The 25,581-nt window shown below is 28.0% G+C and overlaps 1 pseudogene across 1 annotated transcript; it reads left to right on the forward strand.

Annotated features, from left to right (window-relative positions):
• The first annotated feature begins 15,712 nt into the window (after nucleotides 1–15,712).
• LOC124372949 lies at nucleotides 15,713–17,131 on the forward strand (annotated as a pseudogene). The gene has a single exon (XR_006923379.1). The product of XR_006923379.1 is annotated as a cytochrome b-like (transcript).
• The last annotated feature ends 8,450 nt before the right edge of the window (nucleotides 17,132–25,581 follow it).

The raw sequence follows: 25,581 nt of genomic DNA on the forward strand, positions 1-25,581 counted from the left end.
CATTTAGTCATAACCACATTCATTACAGCCCCATCATCCTCAAAGATCTACTCCAACTAACCCATCGCTGGCACCTTTTCTAGCATTCAGTAAGGCGGAAAGCCAATTTCGACTCTCATCTGACTTAATTTGGTTAGAAAATGAATTCTATAGGAAGAAGTTGCATTGATTACTCTATTCTTACTTCTTTTATTATGCTTGTTTCAGATATGAATTGGAATTTTGTCAGCCAGTTATCTAGGCTCTCCAGAGTTAAGCATATAAAAAGCTAATTTCAACAGAGTTAAGCATATAAAAAAGCTAATTTCAACAGAGTTAAGCATATAAAAAGCTAATTTCAACAGAGTTAAGCATATAACAAGCTAATTTCAACAGAGTTAAGCATATAAAAAGCTAATTTCAACAGAGTTAAGCATATAAAAAGCTAATTTCAACAGAATTAAGCATATAAAAAGCCAGTGGCGTAGCGAAGGGGGGGGGTCCAGGGGGTCCGGCCCCCCCCCGAAATTTTAAGACATTAAAAAATAAAGCATGGAGCAGGAGAAAGAAGGACAGTTATCATTACTCTTGTCTACAAACATTAAATTGATTGATTTCACTGATTGAAGTGACCGTTGTTAAAAATATAATTGTCCTTTCATCATAAAGTATCAAACGATACTTTTGGGCTCGGCCTTTCGGATAGTGTAGTGTAATCACGGTTATTTCTATACAGCGCGGTCACGTGACGTCGCACAAAGTCACCTGAACCGTAACACGACGAACAGTTTAAAATTAGCGACCACTTCGTTAAAATTCGTCGTGGGGGACGTAAAGTGACTGCTTAGAATTAAGTTACGACGTTGATTTTAGGTGTCATTAAACTGTAAACGTGTATATAATTGTTGAAAAAAAATCACTTTCGGACGGAAAATACACTTGAAAACTCTACTGATTAGAACTTCAACTAATTTGAACTTCAATGATTGAGGTAAACGTGGGGTTTTCGATTGAGTTAGGACGACGATTTTTGTTATCATTAAACTGTTACACCGTACCTATATAATTATCGAGAAAAAAATCACTTCCGGTCGGTAAATACCGAAGAAAAAGCTCTCTACAGATTAAAGTTTTGACAATTTTGGATTTCATTGGTTGAGTGGTTGAGGTAAAAGTGGTACTTAGGATTATGTTAGGACGGTGATTTTAGGTATTAATTCAACGCCGACTAATACATATATAATTATCGAGAAAAAAACAATTAAATCACTTTAAATTAGCGACCTTTTTTCCTATGGAGTCCCACAGGGATCTATACTTGGACCAGTCTTGTTCCTTGTGTACATCAGCAGGCGGAACTCATCGCTCCTGAGAGGGAAAATGGTCCAGTATGTTGACGATACAAACGCTCTGCATTAAAGCTCAAACAAAACATGAATTATAAATTATTTCCTTTTTAGAACTGAATTCATGTATTCAGTTTTTTTCTAAATTAAATCTGAGGACCAACAACTTCAAATCAAATGCACTAAATTTCTGTTTGCGGCAAAGAGAGATTGAGGATCGCGCTGTTGTGATGGCGGACGATGTCTTCATAGAGGAAACTGATTCCACCAAGTTCCTCGAAAATGTACCTTAATCGAAGTCTGAATTGAGACAATCACATTGAAAGTACCTGCTCAAAGGTTTCTTCAGGCATTTATGCTCTACGGAACCTTTTCCAAATTTTGCTCCCGGGATGTACTAAAAATGGCCTACTTCGGCTTTGTACACACCCCCATCTAATGTGCGAGTTGAGGCTATGGGGCAGCTGTTCTAAATACAAATTTGAGCGAGTATTTAGAAGTCAAAAGAAAGCTGTCCGCATCATTTCAAAATTGAAATCCCGAAATTCATGCAGAGATGCCTTTAGGGAGCTTGGATTTCTAACTTTGCCCTGTCTCTACATCCTCGATGTCGCCCTGTACTGCCGATTTAAGTGCGAGTTCGTCCGGGGCAGGGACCTCTATCAATATGGGACAAGAGGCAGGGACAACCTTCGGTTACATCCGCACAGAACAGCCGCATTCAAACGTTTGCCATCCGAGGTTGGTGTTAAGCTGATCAACAAGCTCCCTGAGGAAATCAAAAATTTGAACGAACCAACAAAATTTAAAGCTCGATTGAGACACTTTTTGGCGTCTAGGGTGTTTTATTCAGTGGAAGAGTTTATGATGAGCCGCTGGGATGAAATTTAAAGTAATTCGGTCATCCTCTATTTCTGGTGGTAAAATTTAGAAGATTTTAAAACGTATGGCTGTAAGTATGTATCAGTCTTAGGAATGAGTGTGGACTGTGTATGAACGGGTATGAATGGGGGCAATTTAAAATAGATATACATATTTTCTAAATAATTTAATTTGACGATTGTACGCAATTTTTATTATTGTTGACACAATAAAAAGTATTATTATTATTACCTCCGGTCGGAATATACCGAGGAAAAGCTCTACTGATTCAGATTTTGACGATTTTGGATTTCACTGGTTGAGTCGTTGAGATAAAAGTGGTACTTAGAATTATGTTAGAACATTGATTTTAGGTATCAATTGAACGCCGACTAATAATCTTTATAATTATGAAAGAAAAATTGAAAAAATCGCTTCCGGTCAGATAATACACCGGAAAAAACTCTACTGATAAGAAGTTCCGACTACTTTGGATTTCACTGACTGAGGTATTTTTTTATTTTCCTTAGTATATTCCGATCGGAAGTGATTATTTTTGTTTTTTTTTCTCGATAATTATATATTTATTAGTCGGCGTTGAATTAATCTCTAAATTCAATGTCCTAACATAATTAATTATAAGTACTACTTTTACCTCAACCACTCAACCAGTGAAATCCAAAATCGTCAAAACGAATCAGTAGAGAGCTTTTCTTCGTTATTTACCGACCGGAAGTGTTTTTTTCTCGATAATTATATAGGTAAGTCGAGTACAGTTTAATGATAAAAAAAATCGTCGTCCTAACTCAATAAAAAATACCACGTTTACCTCAATAACCAAAGTCCGAAGTAGTTGAAGTTCTAATCATTAGAGTTTTTCAGGTGTATTTCATTTCCGACCGAAAGTGATTTTTCCGATAATTATATACTCGTCTACAGTGTAATGATACAAAAAAATCGTCATTATAACTCATTCATAAATACCCCAATCAGTGAAATCCAAAGTGGCCGAACTTCTAATCAGTAGAGTTTCTCCTGTGCATTTTCCGACCGTTGCGTTAGTTTGATCTGTACCCGAGCAACGCTCGAAAATCGCCCTTCTTTTCTAAAGGGTTTTCGGCCGTCAGTGGCCCAATGTCCCCGAAGGGGTATTTCATTTTCTCCACAGAATATAGTTGAGTCAATTATACGCTTGAGTGAAGCTCTGTTGTGTTCTTTTTCTTTCTTATCACTTTGATGCCTTCTACCCGGCCAGAATCGAACTTCGTAAAGTTTCTGTAGCTATACAAGAAAATTTGTGGTACTAGAGTTGCTGTGAGAGTTTAATTTGCCTATAAACATATTTCCACTTTCTATAAGGCGTAGTTACTAAAGCTCCATGTTTTTGGTATTTACCTTTTACCAGTGAATTCATTGGCAAATAACACACAAAACGTCCCCGGATCCCCCGGTTTCGGACCCCCCCGAACGAAATTTCTGGCTACGCTACTGTTGTTACTTCCATGTTCCTCTCTCATCCGAATTGTACAGAATTACTAAAACACTTGGAGAGGTTCCAGGAAATAACTAAACTGCAGTCAGCTGTTGGCGTGCACAGATAATGAACTGGCGACAAGTACGAGAGAAGAGGTTACGCGGAACTGTAGGTTACACAAATGACCACTTGGCCGCGCTAATGCCCCTTTGTCTGTTGACATTTTGTCAAATGTTAGAGCAAAGAGCAACGCTGCCGTGTGACATTTCCTCGTCCCCCCCTCCCCCCCTTTCTTGCGCTTAGTTCTACTGCTAGTAATTAATCGGCCATTAACGTGTTTATATATTAGAGCATGTAAAAGATTTAATGTTTTTCATTATGTTTGTTTGTCCTGCTGTATCGTAATCCATACCTGCAAGTGTTACTGCACCTGTTTTCCTTACTCTACTCCCATCACAAAACACCTCCACTGATGGATGTGCGAATTGTGTACCATAGTTGCCCTTAAAGATCCAGATATGTGTCAACAGGGCCGTACTCAGTTTTGGTGGGCCTCGGAAAAGATATTCGACCGGGCTCCGCCGTCGGTTCCGCCACCGCGCGCCGTCCATCGACACGGTCCCTTCAAATATACGTAAGGTGAGGTCCGTGCCCCTTGTACATTGTAAAATTGTCCGAAAAAAAACCCCGGTTTGAGTACGGGCAGTTGTGAGTTACCAAGTGTAAAAAACAAAACATATTTAATTACAAATACATGCTCTTATATGTAGCGATCATTTTTTTCTTAGGTTCTTACAGGTGTGTCGGTACCTACTGAAAATGGTGAGTCAATTGAGTGTGTAACCAACTATTCAATAGTTATATATATATATATATATATATATATATATATATATATATATATATATATATATGCATAGTCTATCCATTGGTTGGTGCAATCTCGACAAGACCCCAGAATCATACTTTTCTTTATTTATTATTGACGAAGTATGTTTAAAATTTTGTGACTAGAGTTGCTTTTATTCAGAAAATGTTAAATCAAGCAGCTTTAGATTCTTATAGTTAAGCCGTAAATATAAGAATGAAATTTCCTGTAACTTTAATATGTAAATATATTTATATCTCTTCCAAGTACAAATTGACTTTAAAGCCTTTAAGCGGAAATAAGGGTTTATTCATAAAGTGAAAAGGGGTGTCTCATAATATGTGGGACGTAGATGAGTTACTGAAACTAAGAAAATAAATAAAGCCCAACTACTTTTTAAAATATCAATTAATAAGTAAATATTTTTACCGACAGGGGTTTAGTGTAAATGTCCACTATTTTTATTCTAAATGCTTAGAGTGTTATGTTTGCTCATCATGATGTAGCATCTAACTGTCACAATGAAAATCACTGCATGATTTAATTCGAATAAAACCAAGCGTGCATGAACAAGCAATTTATAAATGTCAAACCAAAGATCCCCTAATACCATATTAATACTTGTTTTAATACTGATCGTATCAGGATTCTATTACAGAACCATTAGGATACCAAAGATTTATTCCTAACAACCCTGAAGAAGAGAGGGTAATATAATATCTATAAAAGTCAACATTATAATTATTAATTTACTATTATTTATATCATTTAGAATTTTAGTTTTATTGGTCTAATGATTTATTAAAGTTTATATTATAACAGTTTAGAGAAACCCAGCGTGCGTGCGTGTGTGTGTGTGTGTGTGTGTGTGTGTGTGTGTGTGTGTGTGTGTGTGTGCGTGCGTGCGTGCGTGCGTGCGTGCGTGCGTGCGTGCGTGCGTGCGTGCGTGCGTGTGTGTGTGTGTGTGTGTGTGTGTGTGTGTGTGTGTGTGTGTGTGTGTGTGTGTGTGTGTGTGTGTGTGTGTGTGTGTGTGTGTGTGTGTGTGTTTATAAGTTTAATTAAGTTACACAATTAATTTTTATTATTATTATTCTGATATTTTTTTATAAATATATTTTTGCCCAGTGATGATTATTGGCTTTCAGTGAGGACAAACAACTATAAGGGTTTTGTTCACTAAAATCTAAATTGATGCAGAGTAATATATGTACGAGACGTGGGGAGAGAAAGGAGCATGATACCACACGTAAGACCGATTCACAGGTATAAGCTTGTTATACAGTACAGCCAGTTTCTTGTTAGTGAGAAGATCTGCTCTGCTCACTTCAGCTTCATTACTGCATCATTATCCAACTAATATCAAAGACAGACCCGCACAGCTGTTTGGTTGTCAATTACCTGCATATCATTCCAAGACTAATGCTACGTTCCGATTGTATCCTTCAATAGACCTCAACACAGTTTTGCTAATTACACTAAACAGCTCCAATACAATCAACCCACTCTGATAGGTAAAATCTATTTATAACAATTCTCTCCTCAGAGAAATAGAGGTGAAATGTTTGAGCATTCCACAGGGACATATCAGTCTAACAGATGTTTGTATATTTACATAATTGTGGAATTCTTAGCTTGTGTGTGTTACAACCAAGCTATTTATTAAGTTATCCCTTTTCAATCCCAAAACATAACTTACACTTACACTACACCAAAACGATAACAATTAATCTTTCTAATAAAGTTGTGAATTAAACTTTAAAAATAATTCATATACTTGGTTTCATTTTTTTATTATATAGATTTTTTTAATGTCGATTGATTTGATCCAAGAAACATTCATAAGACAGAGATTATTAATTAATTAGTCTCCCCACATAAGTTCAAAATTCAAGAATCTAAATAATACTAAATGGTTAAGAGAATTGTTTGGTAAAGAGTAATACTTATGTTAAGCTTATGAATGAATAAGATAGAATGAAAATTAAGAAACAATCAGATTATTATGTAGTTAGCAGACAGGTAAATTATTAAAAGCCCTGCGAGATAATAGATGAGTAAGCATGAAACTGCAGTTTACACCACAAAAATACAGGTCACAATGTGGCTTAGCATCAGAATTACTGGGATTTACAAAATATGTTTTAAAGACAATAATTTACTGGTTTATAATATTTGCATCTAGACAGGGTCTCCATCCGTTTTTCCAACTATTTCCAATTTATATCTCATGATAGTGTAAGAAGCACTCGCTCTGGTTCTCGTACCTTAAGAATGCCCCAATACAGGACTGTATAGTAGAGAATTTATAGCATGACCGGTGACTTCGAGATGCGCCGTAGGCAAAGACGGAACTAAAGTGGTGGGGGGTGGAGCGGCTCAGTCTGTTGCCGTATTTAGCCTTGTGAACTTCGGTCTCCAGTCTTCTATACGTGCCGCCCAAAAAACATTCGCTTGTGCCAATTCACGAGTTGTAATACAATTTGTGAATTAATTGCGTTGTGCTCATTACGTTTTAAGTAAAGAGTTTGAGATGGATCATAATGTTAAAAGTAAAATTGGAGGTAGAAAGGTTATACACGGCCAAGCAAGAGAAGTGCTTCCCATTTTATGAAACGGGAAGCAGAAACCAACACACTTATAAATTTGAAGAAAGTTCAACAGCGTGTCGTAGAGGCAACTGGAATTTCTGAAAGTACGCTGAGACGAATTTTGAAGGAGGAAAAAAATAAGTCCAATTGGCAATTCTTTTAGTACGCCCAACAAAGTAAGAAAACGCAAACATACTAAAAGTAATCTGGACAATTTTGATTTGGGTGTAGTTCGAAGAACAATAAATAATTTTCATCGACAACGGGGTTTTATTATGTTAACTATTGCGTGTTTTATCGTTGGCGTTATTGTTATTTTAAGTATACATCATTAAATTAACTTGATACAAGTTGGTAGATAAAACTGAGTTTTTTCTTATTCTACTGTGTATATTGACAAATTAGTTTAACCAGTTTTATATTAATTTTTAATTTAGCAGCTAGACTATGTCAGTTGAAAATTTTGTAGTGTATAATTGTATCTACTATCGTAAATCCTGAAGCTTACACGGTTAGTATATGATAAATTGAATTTTAATGGCTAACAAAGCGTAACAATTACAATTCTGAACTGTTGTCGTCGTTGGAGATCAAGAATAATATAAATTCCTACCCTTTCCCAATTTATGAGAACCCTTTCTTGCCACCAGGTATCTCTACTGCGAACTCATTAAGAAGGGTGAGCTATGAACACAATTTCGGCAGAACATTGTCATTGTTAAGATCACGTACATCCGGTCCCAATATTTCCAAGATTTCCTGTATTGAATTCCCCATCATAAAAGTCCGTCGCCGTTACTCCAACTTCAAAAGAGTCTAGAAATGTTCAAATATTCTCAAGGTCTCCTATACTAAATTGCTCATCATAAAAGACCACCGTGGTTAAGAACATAAGGGTCTAGAAATGTTGGCAAACACTACAATATTCGGCTCCCGCCACCACTATGAGCCGGGAGCCGAAAACTCTCAGTAGGGTTAGTAGCACCGTATTCCCTCCCCTACTTTAGATTGTGCCCCCACGCGCTCAACTCCTCCACTCCTCACGCGCATCCCACCGGTCATGCTATAACTTCCCTAGAGTAGTATTTGATAGATCTTTTCAAGTGATGAGTTGTCGTCTGTGGAAACTCCCTCCCCCCAGAAATCACTTCCATTGAGAGTAGATCGGCGGTTTGTGGCGGCACTGAGACGTTTGTACCATGAACGGTTGGTCGGGGCGGGTCCGTCCTAGGGGTCTGTGGGTGTGGTGCTGGCATTGTGTGTGAGGAGTGTGAGTGAGACAAAACTGCATATATATTATTTATTTCAAAAATATTCTTATTATATATTTATAAATTATTGTTATTAGGTATTAATTATAGTTTATGGTTCTTATTAAAAATGGAAGTTGTAATATTATTTTGTGTTATGATTGTATAATTATATTCTTATTTATTTTTATTTAGAAGTATCATATTTATAATATTTTAGTGTTTATATTAATGTTTAATTTAATGTATTTAGTAAGGTAGATTAGTGTTAATATTAATTTGGTTAATATTTGTTAATAATTATTGATCAGACAGGTTAAGTGTAAGAAAGAGCCATGAGGCCCTAACTTTGCCTGTTTAAATAAACGAATTTTCATTTCATCCGTCTGATCAGATGATAAAATTGATTAAATGCTTAAAGTTTTCTGGTAAAAGCAGAACCCTGAAAAATCAAATATTCAATAGATTTGTCTCCTACTGTATTCGTTTTGCAACATTCAAGACAGCTGCAACTTTTGGAACATTGCTTAAATTAGTAAAAAATAAAACTATTATTAAATTCAAAGTGAACATAGACTTTTCTAAAGACAAATAATATTGTGTTGAGCATAAATGATCAAGGGCTTGTTCAAGTGAACAACGGACTAGATAAAAAAAACCCAAGTTCACAAGTTCAGTATGGTCCAACAACGAAACCTAATGTAAACTATTTAAACTATAATATCTTTGTTGGCTCTCAGCTATAAATTATAAGGAAACATGAAACTAGTGTAAAATAAATTAGTTATACTAAAATGTAGTTATATCATATTACATCACTAATGTCTTGAAAACTGGTACTTTTTTACAACAAAATATAACACAATACATGTTCCTGCAAACTGCTGAAACTGCCTACTTCACTTCTAATTAAGTAATAAAATTTAAAGAGACAACATAATGTAGAGTTAATGAAGCTACATCAAAGTTTGCAAGTTTTCGGGATGCGGTGATGAAATGTTTGAGAAGTGTCTAACTTTTGACCAGTGCCACAGGTGAGAGTTATCAGACTAATTATAAACATTAAGACACAAGATTGTCTAGTCTCCAGGCTACACTTTGATGTCTATTTACTCCATAATTTTTTTATAAAATAATTTTATAATTTGATATCTGCAGTGCTATTCCAAAGACCTTTTGTGTTAAAACTTAGTAAATCAACACATAATACGAGTGTCTAATAATTTTACAATAGGATAAATAAAAATACTATTTTATTTATAATTCTATATTTTATTAGTAATATTAATAACGTATGAAACATTGCTTGCTTCCAATATGGATAAGGTGTAAAATAAATTAAACAAAATACAATTGTGACTGAAAATTGTTTGTATTTAATTTATGGGCTGAAAGTTAGCAACCCCTATTATCATGGTGCTGGAAAAATTAAATTACTGTCTGTCTGTCTGTTCACACAATATCTCAAAAACAAACTGACCTATAGACTTGAAAGTTTGCATGAAGTTTCATTTCTATATAAAGAACACTCAGTTTGATTGTATGAGCAAATATTTGTACATTGCTCTTATGGTAACTGAGATGGCAACAAGAAAATTACAGAATGAATCAATTTGAAACAAACTCAGTACATTCATAAGAGATTGTAGCATGTAGGATATAAGGCATACTAACATATGTAAGCTAATTGTCTCAACACATCCAACTTCATTTTATGATGACTTGAGTGTAGACTTTCATTGTTTAAACACTGAAACACTCAGTACACTCATAAGGGATTTTAGCGTGTAGGAACACATACTAACACGTGTAAGCTAATTATCCCAACACATCCAACATCATTTTATGATGACTTGAGTGTAGGCTTTCATTGTACACTGATATGAAACACAATGTAACGTAACAAAAAATGAAAAATGTATCATTATGGCAAAATATCTTGAGAAAGACTTCATCTATAGACTTCAAACTTTGCATGTAACATTACATAGATAAGAATAAATTCTTTGATATTGCATGTCCAGCTATAGAATTGGGCTGAAAGCTGAAAAATTTTCTTTTACCAGGTGATTTTTCAGGTAATTTATTTGCTATATAATTGTCCGTCATTCTGTCAATAGTTAAATGACCTATACAGTTGAATCTTGATAAGACTAATTTCAAGGGCTACGGGAAAATGCATCTTATCGAAGAGGTTCATTTTATCGAAGTTTTATACTGCCATTATTCATCTTATATAGAGGTACCTCCTTGCTCTTAGATCACTTCTAGAAAACGAAAATATTTGTGGCCATCCTCCATAAACGAATCATTGTTAATGTACCTGAGTATATTTTTCAATGTTGGCCTAGGTCAAAAACAGACTGCAACAATTTACAAAATACAGTATCCATGTATGTATTACATCACCTGTACATATGATTTTAGAAAATTATACATATAACATTAATATTTCACAAAAAATTCAAATTTCAATCAAGTCTTGAAAAAGTCATCAATTTGTTATTGTTTGCCTGCATGATTGGTTACTATATCCAGAGTGGAATTAACTCGAAGGTACTTCGTAGAATATAATTAAACTATACTTTTGTTGTAAACAATTTTTGTCCATGAAAAAACACTTTAGTACATCAATAGCTTCTCTTGCGTCTTTTGTTGACAGTTCAGGTCGATCTCTCTCTGCCCGTGCATCCTCCAAATCATCTTCAGATGCTTCATCTTCTTGAGGATTTGAGGGTTGAACAGAAGCCAGTATATCTTCATCCATTAGATCTCCACATACTGGTACATCATCATTAAAGTCAACAAATTCTTCAAACTCCATTTCTGGTCCCCAGTACTTCGCTATCTTTGCTCCAGTCCTGAAGAGGAATGTCTGGGGTGCATCAGCTGAGATGTCATGTCGAGACGCGTTTGAGTCACTGTTTTTGTTTTTACCTACTTACTATAGAGGTCGAGAACATAAAATATTCGTCCTATAGAGATCGCGTTCGTCTTTTAAAGGTTCTGTGCTAAGATTATTCCTTGTATAGAGAGGTTAATCAATCAGCCCATATCATACCAAACATCCGTCTTATAGAGGTTTTTATTTAATTACTATATTGTATAGAGGTGTTTTTAGCATTGAGTGTCACAAAAGTTTCAAGGAGATTTGAAAAAATTCGTCTTATCAATTAATTTGGTTTTTGAGGTTCGATTGTAAACTTTATTGCATTCTACCTCAGTAAAGTCTGTTACTCAACATGCAGAGTGGCGTACTCCTACTTTATAATAAATGGGAATGATATATATATATATATATATACATATATATAAAGATATATATACAGGGGTGCTGAAAAGTCCCGGGACGGTCTAATAACTTTTGAACTAATTACAATATAAGAACCAAAATTTACATCAAGCTTTTGCTCATATAAAACTATTATTTTATGTATTTCACCATGATATCCTGCTTATGGGGGACGTCCCGCTAGGGGTTGGTGAAAATTCTTAAATAGAAGCATAGGTCAAGTCGTACATCAAATTAAAGCTCTTTTTAATTAGAAACATTTTGGCGAAAATCTGACGTAAAACAGTTGACGCATTACAAAATGGCGGACACTCAAAGATTATAAAATACAGAATTTTTCAAATGCAAACATTCTGGTTGTTAGAGAAAACTGAGACACTTAATCTTTTATTTTACTTCTTTTACTTCAAATCACTTACCAAAACAGTTATAACAAATGTTCAAAGTGTTTGTCTTCAGTTTGCTGACAATATCCCAATAGATTGTAGAACGCTGATATCGCATTGTTTAAAGCTTGGACAGGAACACCCTGAGCTTCTCTTACAATACGGTTTCTCAACTCATCCAAATTTTAAGGTTTTGTTTTAAACACTTTTTCTTTGACGTAGCCCCAAAAGAAGTAGTCTAAAGGGGAAAAATCTGGAGAACGGACAGGCCATTCTATTGTTCCCCTTCTACCAATCCACTTATGTGGAAAGACATTGTCTAAAAAATGTCTTACATGTACGCCATAATGTGGAGGGGCTCCATCTTGCTGAAACCAGATATTTTCAAAATTATCACCGGAAACACGTTGAATTTCAGGAATTATCTGGTTTTGGAGTAATGCTAAATACACTGCAGAGTTTAAATTTCCCTCTACAAAGAATGGCCCTACCACATGCCGCCCCACAATACCGGCCCAAACATTTAACTTTTCTGGATGCTGAGTATGTGTTTGTATCATCCAATGTGGGTTTGTATCGCTCCAATAGCGGCAGTTGTGGCGGTTTACTGTTCCATTCAAGCAATATGTTGACTCATCAGTAAATACAATGTTTGCTAAAAATCCCAAGTTTTCATTGATTTTATTCATCATAACTTCGCAAAACTCGATTCTACGATCAAAGTCGTCTTCGCTTAGTTCCTGCCACCAATTTAGCTTTATATCCTTTGTAACTATTAGTTTTTAAAATATCTGAGACTGAATATCGACTAATTCCTTGTTGTTGTGCTATTGAGACAATCGATTCATGTGGGTTCTCAACAAAACACTGTAAAAACGTCTAAAGCTTTGTCCTCATTGGTCGCGGTCTTGGGCCTTCCGGATCTAGGGAGATCTGCAATGTTTGCTGTCTGTTCAAACCGCTGTATTGTCCTTCCCACAGTAGATTTTGAAATTGGAGGTCTATTGGGAAAAGTATCATTAAACAGATGCCTTACCTCATCACATGATCTAATACGGTCACCAAACCCGCGCATCATTAATAAAGTTATTCTTTCTCTCTCGGAAAGCGCCATAGCAAAATAAAACTAGCACTACTGAAACTACTTGCAAAATTAGGGCTTGAAGACTTCTAAGTGACTGAGTTGATAAAACAACTGTATCTGTCAGCTGGCAATTTCATTGTTGTCTTTTTGTCCAGATAAGGAAGGTAATAACCTTACCTGCTGATAAGGAATTTCCAGATAAACAATGCGATATCAGCGTTCTACAATCGATTGGGATATTGTCAGCAAACTGAAGGCAAACACTTGAACATTTGTTATAACTGTTTTGGTAAGTGATTTGAAGTAAAAGAAGTAAAATAAAAGATTAAGTGTCTCAGTTTTCTCTAACAACCAGAATGTTTGCATTTGAAAAATTCTGTATTTTATAATCTTTGAGTGTCCGCCATTTTGTAATGCGTCAACTGTTTTATGTCAGATTTTCGCCAAAATGTTTCTAATTAAAAAGAGCTTTAATTTTATGTACGACTCGACCTATGCTTCTATTTAAGAATTTTCACCAACCCCTAGCGTGACGTCCCCCATAAGCAGGATATCATGGTGAAATACATAAAATAATAGTTTTATATGAGCAAAAGCTTGATGTAAATTTTGGTTCTTATATTGTAATTAGTTCAAAAGTTATTAGACCGTTCCAGGACTTTTCAGCACCCCTGTATATATATCTTTATATATAAAACTCTCGTGTCACAATGTCATTTACGCTAATCTCTGAAACTAATGAACTGATTCCAATGAAATTTTTTGACTTATGTATTGTTTGTTCAAACTTAAACGATAGGATAGTTTTTATCTTTATTAATAAACGTCATTATTAATACAAATTTAAGTTATTTTTTCAAAGAATGGAGTTCACTTCTAAAGTCTGTAAAAGGTAATCAACTGTTTTTGTGTAAACATAGTTTTATGACAGTAGAACCATATTAACTACAATTTTCAGTTTATTTACTTTTATAGTCTTGAAAGCATGGAGTAAGCTTGATGGTAACATCACTTCTTATATCAACATTTTCTGCAACTACTGTTTAGCATAGACCAATAAAATGTCCAGATAAGAAACTTAAAAATTGTAATGCAAAATACTTTTAACTGTATATTTCAGCAAATATTAAGTATGCTTGGTTAAATTAAGTACTTGCTCTGCCAGGACTCCAATTTTTATACACCAAGTACAAAATAATTGAATCGTAAAAAATGAGGACTCTGTGGTGTAATGGTAGCACATTCACCCGGCAAGTGAGAGATCCGGGTTCGAGTCCTGCCAGAGCAAGTACTTTTTACGAGTCAATGTTTATTGAAATTAAATAAGGCTATTGCCATTTATACAAATTTAATACTATAGTGAGAACTATGAACCTAGCCACTGTCCAGTGGACTAGCAAATTTGCTATGTCCATTTTATGACATACCTTCTTTTTTAAAATGTATTATGAAACTTAATGAGACACCAAAATTATAATCAAAACTTATACTGCCAAAACTTATATATAAATAAATAATTACTAATAATAAAGGTAAAGAGGCTAACAAAGTATAAAAAAACAAGTATAAACCTGAAATTAAACGTTCTGGTTGATACCCTCAACCTATAATAATTAAAAAAAGGGGAATAAGTCTAAACTCAAAAAAAAAATATATAATAATTATCTTTATAACACAAAAAATTAAAATTAAACTAATTATTAACAGATAACAACAAAATAAAAAGAATGAAGATATTAATGAACCAAAAATAGATGATCTAGATAAAATTATTAAACTACTAATTATAATTCTTAAAATAATTAAACCATAAGAAATGTTGTCAATACCAAAAAAATAACTAACTGAACCAAAAAATCCATAACAACTATTTACTAAAAATAACAATATTAAAAAAATAAAAAAAAACTGAATTAAAAATCAATAATTAATAAATAAAAAGGGGGTTAAAAACAAAACAAATAAAATAAATTTTATCATAATATAATAGAATTTAAATAATCATTTCCATGACTTCGAATTAAAGAAACTAAAATTCTTAAGCCTAAAACACCCTCACAAACATAAAAAGTTATAAAATAAATATAAAGATAAAATGTATAATTAGATATTAAACAAATCAATATAATTATACAAAGAAGTGATAAAACTAAAAATTCCAATCTTAATAAACATAAAAGAATATGATTACGAATATAGATTATAGAAATTAAACTAAATACAAACATAAATAAAAAAAATAGAAAATTCATTAGTTTTAATAATTTAATATAAAATATTAGTCTTGTAAACTAAATTTAGATTTCTATCTTTAAAACATCAGCAAAGTAGAATTTACATCTTTAATCTCCAAAATTAATATTTTAATAAACTATTTGCTGTAATTAAAATTACACTATTAAAAATTATAATTATTATCCCAATAATACTTATTTTATTAAAAAACCCTATGTCCATAGGAATAATACTTATTGTACAAACATTATTTATATGTATGTTAATAAATAAAATAATAATTACAACATGATTTATAATAATTACATTTTTAATAATAATTGGTGGATTAATGATTCTATTTATATATATAAGAAGAATTGCATCAAATGAAAAATTTAAATTAAATATAAATATAACATTAACAATAATTATTTTTATTATTATCAGTGACGAAATAATAAATGAAAATCAAGTAATAGATAAACTAGAATTATCAGAAAATAACCCAATAGAAAAAATTTCAATAATCAAATTATACAATGAAAAATCAATAATCATTACTATAATTATAGTAATATTTTTACTATTAACTATAATTTCCACAACAAAAATTGTCAAGTTACACGAAGGACCTTTACGAAAAAAAACTTATGAATAAGCCAATACGAAAAAATAACCCAATTATTAAAATTATTAATTACTCATTAATTGATTTACCAGCCCCTTTAAATTTATCATCATGATGAAATTTTGGATCAATTTTAGGTTTATGCTTAACTATTCAACTAATTACAGGTATTTTATTATCAATACATTATACATCAAATATTGAAATAGCATTTAATAGAGTAAATCACATTACTCGAGATGTAAATTACGGTTGATTAATGCGAACAATCCATTCAAATGGTGCATCAATATTTTTTATCTGCATATATTTACATACAGGACGAGGTATATATTATGGGTCATACAAGTTTATTAAAACATGAATAGTAGGAGTAATAATTATATTATTAACAATAGCTACAGCATTCTTAGGGTACGTTTTACCATGAGGTCAAATATCTTTTTGAGGAGCAACTGTTATTACAAATTTATTGTCAGCGCTCCCTTACATTGGAAGAATATTAGTTAACTGAATTTGAGGGGGATTCGCTGTAGATAATGCAACACTATCACGATTTTTTAGACTTCATTTTCTTTTACCATTTATTATTATAATAATAACAATTATTCATCTATTTTTTCTTCATATAACAGGTTCAAATAACCCAATTGGGATTAACTCAAACATTGATAAAATTCCATTTCACCCATATTTCTCAATTAAAGACTTAATAGGATTTTCAATTATCATTACTATACTTCTAATTTTAAATATAACTGAACCTTACATATTATCAGACCCAGATAATTTTACTCCTGCAAACCCTATGGTAACCCCAATTCACATTCAACCTGAATGATACTTCTTATTTGCATATGCAATTCTACGGTCAATTCCTAATAAATTAGGGGGGGTGATGGCATTGTTTTTATCAATTTTAATTTTAATAATTTTACCATTCTCCATAAAAATAAAATTTAAAGGAATTGAATTTTATCCAATTAATCAAATCAACTTTTGAATATTTTCTTCAACAGTAATTCTTCTAACATGAATTGGAGCACGGCCTGTAGAACTACCCTATACAGAAACAGGAATAATATTAACAGTTATATATTTTATTTACTTTATTAGAGATCCATTAATTTCAAAAATATGAGATAAAATTATTAAATAGTTATTTAGCTTATATAAAGTTTATATTTTGAAAATATAAGAAAGAGAAATTTAATAACTTTACAAAAAAAAATGATAAAAGACTAAAACCTTAATAAAAACAAAAAAAATAATAAAACTTAAAGAAATAGGAAGATAACACTTCCATGCTAAATATATCAGTTTATCATAACGAAACCGAGGAAAAGAACAACGAACTCAAATAAATAAAAAAACAAAAAAAAATTAACTTAATAAAAAAAATAAATCTATAAAAATCACCCCCAAAAAAAATAATAACAGTTAAACTAGAAATAAAAATAATACTAGCATATTCAGAAATAAATAATAAAGCAAATCCGCCAGAACCATACTCAATATTAAATCCAGAAACTAATTCACTTTCCCCCTCAGAAAAATCAAATGGTGTACGATTTCTCTCAGCTAAACAACAAGAAAATCAGCATAAAAATATAGGAACTGAACAAAAAAAAATCATCTACTAATCTGAAAAACAAAAAAATTAATAAAATTGTAACCATTAATTATTAAAAAAAAACATAATATAATTAAAGATAATGAAACCTCATAAGAAATAGCCTGTGAAATTCTACGAATACATCCTAACATAGAATAACTTCTATTTGAAGATCAGCCACAAATAATAAGACCATAAATTCTAAGTCTAGAACAACATAAAAAAAATAACATACCAAAAACAAATCTAATACAATTTCAATAAAAAGGAAATAAACACCAAATAAATAAAGATTGAATCAAACTAAATAAAGGGCATAAATAATAAATTAATGAATTAGAATTAATTGGTCAAACCTGCTCCTTTAAAAAAAGCTTAATACCATCTCTAAAAGGTTGTAGTAAGCCCATAAAACCTACTTTATTTGGGCCTTTACGAATCTGTATATAACTTAGAACCTTGCGTTCTAATAAAGTGAAAAAACCGACAGAAACTATTACTAAAATAATTAAAATTAAAGATGTAATAAAAAAAATTACTAGATATGAATTAATCATTTTTATAAATTCTAAATTTATTGCACTAAAATCTGCCAATCTAGCATTATTTCAACACAATATAAATTGGATTTAATGGTCCTTTCGTACTAAAAAAATCTTAATATTTCTAGATAGAAACCAACCTGGCTTACACCGGTTTGAACTCAAATCATGTAAGAATTTAAAAGTCGAACAGACTTAGAAATGAAAAACCTGCCCCTCAATCTAATCTTAATTCAACATCGAGGTCGCAAACTTTAATATAGATAAGAACTCCTCATTAAAATAACGCTGTTATCCCTAAGGTAACTTAATCTTAAAATCATTATTGGATCTAAATTACATAAATTAAATGAATTAAAAAAATAAAGTCAAATTTATCTTCCGCCCCAGAAAAAAAATTAATAAAATTAAAAGATAAATTTACTAAAAAATACATAAAACTTATTAAAATTAAAGTTCTATAGGGTCTTATCGTCCCAAAAAAAAAAATAGGCTTTTTTACCTAAAAATCAAATTATAAAATTAAAAAAAATAAAATTAATCCCTCATCTATTCATTCATACCAGCCTTCAATTAAAAGACTAATTATTATGCTACCTTTGCACAGTCAGAATACTGCAGCCATTTAAATAATCATAGGGCAGAATTTACTTTTAAAATTTTCCTAAAAGAAATGTTTTTGATAAACAGTTGAAAATTAAATATGTCGAGTTCATAAAATATAAATTAAAATTATACTAATTTAATCAGTATTTAAAATAAAATTTTATTCAATAAATAAACCTTATAAAAAAATAAATATAAAAAAATTAAATTTAAATAAATTAATATATTAAAAACTAAAAATGCATAATATTAAAGCTGTAAAATTGAATAAAAAAAAAAATTTTAAATAAAAACTTAGCTTATCCTAAGAAATTTAAGAAAAGCAAATTTTAAATAAAAATCAACCATCAATCCTTAATTAAATTAATTTCTAAAGTAACCAGATATAAAAAGAACGATTAACTTTTAATTACCATTTTTAAATTATAAATAAATATAAAACATTAAAAAAAATATAAAAATAAATATCTAATTTTCGGGAAAAAAATTATAAATAAAATATTAAATCAACCATGATACAAAAGGTACTAAAAATGAATTAAAAATAATAATAATAAAAACCTAATCAGTTAAAAATAAAAATTATTTTAATAATAGTACTAAAAAAAATAAAATAATATTATAATAAAAATAAATAAAAATAAGAAAATATTATCAGATAAAATTAATAAATTTTTGTATTAATGTAAATAATAAGCTTTAATATAAGCTACTATCTGACTTTCTAGCTTCACCTTCCGGTAAAACTACTTTTTTTACGACTTATCCCATATTATTGAGAGTGACGGGCGATATGTACATAAATTAGAACAAAATTCAAAACGAATATTTATTCGAAATTACTACTAAATCCTTATTCAAAATAATTATAAAAATTATTATCCTAATAATTTATAATTAAAGTAACCCATGTTTACTTAAATAAAACTGCACCTTGACCTAATATAAATCTTTAAAAGTAAAAGAGAATAAATCTTAAAACACACTCCAAATTATAGAGATATACAAATTTAATTTAAGTATAAAAAATCGTGGTTTATCAATTAAAAAACAGGTTCCTCTAGTAAGATTAATTTACCGCCAAATTCTTCGAGTTTAAAAGAACATAACTAATACTATTCAGGAATAAAATTTAAATTTACAATAATAGGGTATCTAATCCTAGTTTAAAAAATAAATTTCGCATTACAAAAAAATAGAAATTAATTTAAATACAAATTCCACCTAAGCAAAAAAAAATTAAATTCAAATAAAATACTTAACCTAAAATATTAACTTGGATTAATTGTCTAACCGCGAATGCTGGCACAAATTTAACCAAACCTAATTAAATATCTAAATCAAAAATAAAATTAAAATTAATACTAATTACTGAATAAAAATTAATTTAATAGTTATTCATATAATCAATTTAACAAACTAATAAAAAAGAAAGAATCAAACTTTATTAAGGCAATAAAAGAAAATAGGAAATAAAACTAAATATAAGTTATAAAAATAAGACCAAGAAAAAATTAATCAAATAATTAAGAAATTTATATTAATCCCAACTTAATATTAAATTTCATATAATTATTAAATATATCAACCTTCTTTCTAATAAGAGAAAGAAAGAAGGTTGAATTAACAATTATGACATACAGTAAGTAATAATGAATATTAATATAATTAATCTATAGTATGAACTAATAAAACATTTTAGAATTAAATAAATGTTAAAATCAATTTAAAATTATGATTATAAGTGACAAAGCTAATAATTATATTCAATTAAATTTTAATTCAATATTGAATATTCCATATGCATAAATATGAGTAATATAGTTTTAAATAATTAAGAAATTTATATTAATCCCAACTTAATATTAAATTTCATATAATTATTAAATATATCAACCTTCTTTCTAATAAGAAGAAAGAAAGAAGGTTGAATTAACAATTATGACATACAGTAAGTAATAATGAATATTAATAGAATTAATCTATAGTATGAACTAATAAAACATTTTAGAATTAAATAAATGTTAAAATCAATTTAAAATTATGATTATAAGTGACAAAGCTAATAATTATATTCAATTAAATTTTAATTCAATATTGAATATTCCATATGCATAAATATGAGTAATATAGTTTAAATAATTAAGAAATTTATATTAATCCCAACTTAATATTAAATTTCATATAATTATTAAATATATCAACCTTCTTTCTAATAAGAAGAAAGAAAGAAGGTTGAATTAACAATTATGACATACAGTAAGTAATAATGAATATTAATAGAATTAATCTATAGTATGAACTAATAAAACATTTTAGAATTAAATAAATGTTAAAATCAATTTAAAATTATGATTATAAGTGACAAAGCTAATAATTATATTCAATTAAATTTTAATTCAATATTGAATATTCCATATGCATAAATATGAGTAATATAGTTTAAATAATTAAGAAATTTATATTAATCCCAACTTAATATTAAATTTCATATAATTATTAAATATATCAACCTTCTTTCTAATAAGAAGAAAGAAAGAAGGTTGAATTAACAATTATGGACATACAGTAAGTAATAATGAATATTAATAGAATTAATCTATAGTATGAACTAATCAAAACATTTTAGAATTAAATAAATGTTAAAATCAATTTAAAATTATGATTATAAGTGACAAAGCTAATAATTATATTCAATTAAATTTTAATTCAATATTGAATATTCCATATGCATAAATATGAGTAATATAGTTTAAATAATTAAGAAATTTATATTAATCCCAACTTAATATTAAATTTCATATAATTATTAAATATATCAACCTTCTTTCTAATAAGAAGAAAGAAAGAAGGTTGAATTAACAATTATGACATACAGTAAGTAATAATGAATATTAATAGAAATTAATCTATAGTATGAACTAATAAAACATTTTAGAATTAAATAAATGTTAAAATCAATTTAAAATTATGATTATAAGTGACAAAGCTAATAATTATATTCAATTAAATTTTAATTCAATATTGAATATTCCATATGCATAAATATGAGTAATATAGTTTAAATAATTAAGAAATTTATATTAATCCCAACTTAATATTAAATTTCATATAATTATTAAATATATCAACCTTCTTTCTAATAAGAAGAAAGAAAGAAGGTTGAATTAACAATTATGACATACAGTAAGTAATAATGAATATTAATAGAATTAATCTATAGTATGAACTAATAAAACATTTTAGAATTAAATAAATGTTAAAATCAATTTAAAATTATGATTATAAGTGACAAAGCTAATAATTATATTCAATTAAATTTTAATTCAATATTGAATATTCCATATGCATAAATATGAGTAATATAGTTTAAATAATTAAGAAATTTATATTAATCCCAACTTAATATTAAATTTCATATAATTATTAAATATATCAACCTTCTTTCTAATAAGAAGAAAGAAAGAAGGTTGAATTAACAATTATGACATACAGTAAGTAATAATGAATATTAATAGAATTAATCTATAGTATGAACTAATAATATTCATTTTAGAATTTAAATAAATGTTAAAATTCAATTCTAAAATTATGATTATAAGTGACAAAGCTAATAATTATATGAAATTTAATATTAAGTTGGGATTAATATAAATTTCTTAATTATTTAAACTATATTACTCATAGTTTATGCATAATTGGAATATTTATATTTAATTAACTTAATATTAAATTGAATATAATTATTAGCTTTGTCACTTATAATCATAATTTTAAATTGATTTTAACATTTATTTAATTCTAAAATGTTTTATTAGTTCATACTATAGATTAATTCTATTAATATTCATTATTACTTACTGTATGTCATAATTGTTAATTCAACCTTCTTTCTTTCTTCTTATTAGAAAGAAGGTTGATATATTTAATAATTATATGAAATTTAATATTAAGTTGGGATTAATATAAATTTCTTAATTATTTAAACTATATTACTCATATTTATGCATATGGAATATTCAATATTGAATTAAAATTTAATTGAATATAATTATTAGCTTTGTCACTTATAATCATAATTTTAAATTGATTTTAACATTTATTTAATTCTAAAATGTTTTATTAGTTCATACTATAGATTAATTCTATTAATATTCATTATTACTTACTGTATGTCATAATTGTTAATTCAACCTTCTTTCTTTCTTCTTATTAGAAAGAAGGTTGATATATTTAATAATTATATGAAATTTAATATTAAGTTGGGATTAATATAAATTTCTTAATTATTTAAACTATATTACTCATATTTATGCATATGGAATATTCAATATTGAATTAAAATTTAATTGAATATAATTATTAGCTTTGTCACTTATAATCATAATTTTAAATTGATTTTAACATTTATTTAATTCTAAAATGTTTTATTAGTTCATACTATAGATTAATTCTATTAATATTCATTATTACTTACTGTATGTCATAATTGTTAATTCAACCTTCTTTCTTTCTTCTTATTAGAAAGAAGGTTGATATATTTAATAATTATATGAAATTTAATATTAAGTTGGGATTAATATAAATTTCTTAATTATTTAAACTATATTACTCATATTTATGCATATGGAATATTCAATATTGAATTAAAATTTAATTGAATATAATTATTAGCTTTGTCACTTATAATCATAATTTTAAATTGATTTTAACATTTATTTAATTCTAAAATGTTTTATTAGTTCATACTATAGATTAATTATATTAATATTCATTATTACTTACTGTATGTCATAATTGTTAATTCAACCTTCTTTCTTTCTCTTATTAGAAAGAAGGTTGATATATTTAATAATTATATGAAATTTAATATTAAGTTGGGATTAATATAAATTTCTTAATTATTAAATTTTCAATTAGATATTACTAATAAAATTAAATCATTAATTTAGTTTAATATTAATTAAAAAAAAATAGGAAATAATATTAATTATATTATTATTAATTTTAATATAGTTTAAATTAATTTAGAATTTAAATTAAAAAAATTATACTTAATATCAATTAAATCTACCCTCTTATATAGTATAGAGGGTAGATTTATTTATAAAATATAATATTTAATATTAATTTATTTATATATATATAATATATTTAATATACATATATATAATACTTATTATTAATTAAATCTACCCTCTTATATAGTATAGAGGGTAGATTTATTTATAAAATATAATATTTAATATTAATTATTTATATATATATAATATATTTAATATACATATATATAATACTTATTATTAATTAAATCTACCCTCTTATATAGTATAGAGGGTAGATTTTATTTATAAAATATAATATTTAATATTAATTATTTATATATATATAATATATTTAATATACATATATATAATACTTATTATTAATTAAATCTACCCTCTTATATAGTATAGAGGGTAGATTTATTTATAAAATATAATATTTAATATTAATTATTTATATATATATAATATATTTAATATACATATATATAATACTTATTATTAATTAAATCTACCCTCTTATATAGTATAGAGGGTAGATTTATTTATAAAATATAATATTTAATATTAATTATTTATATATATATAATATATTTAATATACATATATATAATACTTATTATTAATTAAATCTACCCTCTTATATAGTATAGAGGGTAGATTTATTTATAAAATATAATATTTAATATTAATTATTTATATATATATAATATATTTAATATACATATATATAATACTTATTATTAATTAAATCTACCCTCTTATATAGTATAGAGGGTAGATTTATTTATAAAATATAATATTTAATATTAATTATTTATATATATATATATAATATATTTAATATACATATATATATAATACTTATTATTAATTAAATCTACCCTCTTATATAGTATAGAGGGTAGATTTATTTATAAAATATAATATTTAATATTAATTATTTATATATATATAATATATTTAATATACATATATATAATACTTATTATTAATTAAATCTACCCTCTTATATAGTATAGAGGGTAGATTTATTTATAAAATATAATATTTAATATTAATTATTTATAAAATGTTTTAGTCAAATTTAGAAGTAATATATTTAATTAATCTTTTTCAAATAATTGATCATTTGTATTATACTAAAAATCAATTAATATTAAATCTTATTTTTAATTATTATTGTTATTTAAACTTAATTTTATTAATCAATCAAATTATCCTTTTAAGTAAATAATACCCTATTTTTATTTTATCACTATATAAAGTAAAGTGCCTGAATAAAGGATTATTTTGATAGAATAAATTATGTAATTTAATTACCTTTATTGTAAATTTAAGAATTAAACTTATCTTTAAATATCAAAAATTTATGTGCATCATACACTAATTTACAGTTTAGAAAGATAAGCTAATAAAGCTATTAGGTTCATACCCTAAATATAGAGATAAAATTCTCTTCTTTTTAATTTTTATTAATTCAAATAAATTATTATTTGCAAATACTATAATTGTTGGGGTTATAGTATCAATTTGCTCAAATAATTGATTTATAATTTGATCAGGGATAGAAATCAGCCCCAATATGTTGTATGATTGTTATCTGTATGTTGAATTCAACATCATTGTTAATTGATTAACATGATCATGACGATGTGTACCGGGCTTTCGTAAAGCGTGTTGTGCACCCGATTGGGCACATGTTGATATACATTTCATAATAGCATTTGTATTATTTGCCTATCTTGGTGGTTTGTTGAACGTGATTCTGCACTTAAATAAATACCTTAGACTATCATG

This window comes from Homalodisca vitripennis, unplaced genomic scaffold (assembly GCF_021130785.1).
Source record: "Homalodisca vitripennis isolate AUS2020 unplaced genomic scaffold, UT_GWSS_2.1 ScUCBcl_4476;HRSCAF=10660, whole genome shotgun sequence".
Taxonomy (NCBI): domain Eukaryota; kingdom Metazoa; phylum Arthropoda; class Insecta; order Hemiptera; family Cicadellidae; genus Homalodisca; species Homalodisca vitripennis.